Below are 5,000 nucleotides of genomic sequence, written 5' to 3' on the forward strand. Positions count from 1 at the left end.
TCTGTTATCAATGCACTTGGTCCTAGGGCACAATAGAATGACTTGAGCAGGGATTAGAGGGGTGGGGTGTAAGCCATGACGTCATACCCTCCAACATGTGGCCCAGAGCAAACGGATCGCGTTTTGGGGAAACTCCAACGCGTTGTGACTTAAGTTACGCTACTAAAGAGGCCAAGACTGTCTTCTTTGCCACCAAAATCGCCAATATATAGGAAGAGACACAGCCGGATAGACAGAGAGAGACACAGAAAGAGGCCGGAGATATACATACTGACAAACAAAATTGTATATACTTTCTGCTAAGGTGTAGGGCAATGTCACCGCACCCTTGGTACATGGCAGCTGTAGTCAACAAGCAGTGACCTCACACTCCCGAAATCATCTGAACATCAAATAATGGATATATGGATATTATGTAGAGCCGGATGATGCGGGAGTTTCTGAAACGACAGTTCTGTTCACTCTATAAAAATAGTTCGACGTTCATCGTATCGCTTATCACTAGAGTGATAATCACGTTCTGGCTGTCACATTCCGATGAACATGTTCAGTTTTACAGATTGGGTGAGTGTCAAGAAAAAAGACTTCTTGAAAGAGATAAGCATATATATATATATATATATATATATATATATATATATATATATATATATATATATATATATATTGACATATATATGTATGTATGTATGAATAAAGATGGATAGAACCATGCTTATACTCTCTCTGTATGTATATATATATTTTTTTTTCTTCTTTCGGCTTCTCCCCATAGGAGTCGCCATATCGGAATGACCCGCATCATTGTCTTGACTTGTTTTTGCAACCGGATGCCCTTCCTGCCGCCAACCCTCCAAATTTATCTGGGCTTGGGACATTCCAGTGGATTGTGGGCTCCCATGTCTATAGGCAGTCTAGGTGAAGTTCCTTGCCCACGGGAACAACGCAGTGACTCAAACGTCTTCGAGTCCGATGTGGCTTCTCATACACACACACACACACACACACACACACACACACACACACACACACACACACACACACACACACACACACATATCCATATATATATTCATATATATGGATACATACAGACATACATGCATATATACATATCTTCTTTTAACGGTAGGTTCATGTCTGAGCCGCCGTGGTCACAGCATGATACTTTAATTGTAGTTTTCATGTTGTGATGCTCTTGGAGTGAGTACGTGGTAGGGTCCCCAGTTCCTTTCCACGGAGAGTGCCGGTGTTACCTTTTTAGGTAATCATTTTCTCTATTTTATCCGGGCTTGGGACCAGCACTGACTTGGGCTGGTTTGGCCACCCAGTGGCTAGGTAGGCAATCGAGGTGAAGTTCCTTGCCCAAGGGAACAACGCGCCGGCCGGTGACTCGAACCCTCGAACTCAGATTGCCGTCGTGACAGTGTTGAGTCCGACGCTCTAACTATTCGGCCACCGCGGCCTTGACGATCATGGGCTTCCATGATTTTCTTGGTAATTTAGAGCGGTGGATTGACATTGCCTTCCGGCCGGTGTTTTTTTTTTTTTTTTTTTTTTTTTTTTTTTTTTTTTTCTTTTTTTTTTTGAGTCACTGACTTGGGCTGATATATACATATAGATAGATCAATATAGATATAGATAGATACACACACGCACACACATATATGTGTGTGTGTGTGTGTGTGTAAGAGTTTATGGTACAGTGGCTAACAGGGGTAGTGATATTGGTATTACGGCTTGACTCTTTATTGATAAGAGTACCGCACAGTATGGGAACACACAAGACGATGTTTATGGGTAAAGCGGTGCGTGCGGTCAAGGTGTAGAGTCAACCCGCCCTGAGGGCGAAGGCTGACCCAACCTTACCACGTCGGGCCTGGGCATGAACTGACTAAGCTAGGTCATCCTTGGTATAAGTAGTGAGCGTCCCCCGAACACGTGGTGTGGAAGGAATAGTGAGACAGCTGGGGGAAAATGTACAAACAGCTACCATAAGTATGGGGGGAGCGAGGTGAGGGCACCGGTACCGTCAGTTAATGACCCTCCATATTGTATAGTATATTAGATATGTGACTGAACAACTAAAATAATTTCTTCGCACTTTTTACCTATTAAGCAGCAAAACTGACACAATCGACAGTGTGGAAGTGATGCTGAGGCTTCCAAACCAAGGTGTACATTTGTCAATTAGAGGTGAAATAAAAAAGTTGGGCCGTTCATAATGATTGTCTACTGTGTTGACTAAAAGCGGACTTATTTTTTCACGCCTTGCATCAGGGAAAACGCATATAACTCTTTTCGTAATGTAGCCAAGGACCAGATACTGCTCGCCTGGCCTTTTTGATTACATAATCGGTTGAAAATCGGTGAAATGTAGAACGATGCAAGAATGCAGCAGGGCCTGGTGCTCCAAACACTGAAGGTGTGCATGGATAAGCTTTTCAGCATCCGTATGCTCTTCAGCCATGCATACCTGACCCCCCCACCCCCCACATCCGTCACTCGCGTTTGCGGTCGGCGTCGTGTACTTCCAACTAAGATCTAACGCAAAAAGTGTTGTCAGGGGCAGGGAAATTTCCCCGTTTCATGGAAATTCTTGCAGCTACAGGGAAACTGGGAGGAAAATTCAAAATATACCAAAATCTAGGGAAATTCAAGAGAACATGATATAATGCTCCTATACTCAACAGATAGAAGTGAGGCTCTTAAACCCAAGGTAGACAACCTGATAGCACAATGTTTGAAAAGACGTGAAGAAAACGTATATTTGGAGGAATTGGCGGATAATTTGCGCAGGAAAACAGCAGTGAAGATCTCAAAGGAAAACTCAAGGAAAAGTGGAAATAGAAACCAAGGTTGGAAACAGTAGTCAAATCGTGGCAATCTGTAAAAAAAGTTGATGAAGTAATCAAAGTACAGGAAACTATTAAGAGAGAAAGAATTTGTTAAGCAGCCAGTCTCAAATAATGGAAGAGGCAAAAAAGATGACAGCTACATATGCCCATGTATCTAAAGTAAAGGAAACTGTAAAAGAAATGGAAAAAAAAGGTTAGAAAAAGACCTCAAGATCACAAAAGAAGATGTAAAAAGACAGCTTGCAGAGATGGTAAAGAAAAAGGAATTTAAGTCACACCTTGGGCAACACGCAAGGAATATAGAAATTTGCTTGATGTAAACAAGACATAGTTATGTTGGGACATGAAGGAAAAGTTTCAGAAGATGCAATCGAGCAATACAGCGAAGGCAAGAAATTGATTGTCAATGTTCTCAAGGTCATAAATCCCGAATTCTCGGAGCAGAAGTTGGGATTATTCGAAAAGGAAAAGAAACGCCCTTTAAAGGTGGCATTCAAGAATAAGCAAATGGTAACTGATGTAATAAAGAAAACTAAAGTCACACACGAAGAATATAAGAAAATCTGGATAAGAGAAAACATGACCAAAGATGACAGAGAAATTACTGCAGAAAAAATTGGGGAAGAGGAAAAAAACAAAGGACTGAGGAAGAAAAAAACTTGTTCATTTTGCGGGTGAGAGGCTCCAAACAAAACAAGTTTACTATCGGAAACAAAATGTGGAGACAGACAATCATTAGTCTTGCAGCCAAAAGGAATACCGAAAGCTTACATACAAATAGTTTATACAAATATAGATGTTTTTTTTGTTCGAAGTTACTAGAAGTAGCTGCAGTTATTGAAAGTAATGAGCCAGAAGTAATATACATCACTAAATACAAACATCCATAGACAATGTAACATTAAAACTCAAAGACTACAATATTTGGAGAAAAAATAGGGCAAATGGAAATGGAGGGGGTAGCACTATTAACAAGGAAAGGAATTATTATAAAGGAGACAGAGATTCAGCAAGATCCCTAGTAGAACTAAAGGTAATTGAGGGAAAAACAAACGGATTAAATATAATAATAACCACAGTGTATATGTCACCTCATACATCGGTGTGGTCACAAGAAAATTACCAAAAACTTATTCAAGAAACGTTAAAGAGCCTGGAAGAAGTGCTACAACTTTCGGACTCTAATGTAAAAGAAATTCTTGTAGGGGATTTTAATTGTAAAATTGACTGGGAAAGTTTCGATTCCAGAGCTCAGCCAGATTCATGGAATGCAAAGTTGTTAGAAGTCATAAATGAACTTTGTCTCTTCCAGAATGTAACAGATCATACCAGGATAAGAGGGCTAGATAGACCGTCTATACTTAACCTAATATTTACAAAGCATAAAGATGGCAGTAAGGATATAGAGTACTGCCCTCCTCTAGGAAAAAAAGTGATCAAGTTGAGAATAACTGTCTGCTACAGAAAAAAACTCATTATAAATAAGTAAAGAAAAGGAAAGTACAGTTACGAGAGATAATTATAGAAGCTTTAAAGATTTCTTTGATGGCATAAACTGGGAAATCCTCCTGAACGAAGAGAACCTTGATATACAATATTCTAAATTCTGCAGTCTATAAGCAAGGATTTGAAAAATGTGTATCAAGATTCAAAACTGAAGCCAAAATGGTCAAAAGTGGTTCAATGATAAATGCTAGAAAATGCGAGAAAACAAACAGCTCCTTTGGAGAAGGTTCAGAAGACATAGATCTCAGGCAGCGCATGAAAGGTATAAGGTATATGAGTATACCTAAACCATGAGGGAGGCGAAATTAGTCTTTGAAAAGGATATAATGAATAAATGTACAAACCAACCACAGCTCTTCTCTAATTACATAAATAATAAGACTAAAAGTAGAGATCAAATTAGCACCATCAAAGACAATAACATCGTTTATACTAAGGAAGAGGAAATGTGTGAAATCCTTAATGAGAAATTTCAGTCAGTGTTTGTTCAGGACCCATACTTTGAAATGGCAAGTAACCATACAAATGTAAATCAGAATATCGAAAATATCATACTCGAAAAGTTGAAATTAAAGACCTACTGAAAGGGTTAGACAAGACAAAAGCAGAGGGACCACATGAGATATCTAACTGGGT

Source organism: Penaeus monodon, chromosome 2 (genome assembly GCF_015228065.2).
Source record: "Penaeus monodon isolate SGIC_2016 chromosome 2, NSTDA_Pmon_1, whole genome shotgun sequence".
Lineage (NCBI taxonomy): Eukaryota > Metazoa > Arthropoda > Malacostraca > Decapoda > Penaeidae > Penaeus > Penaeus monodon.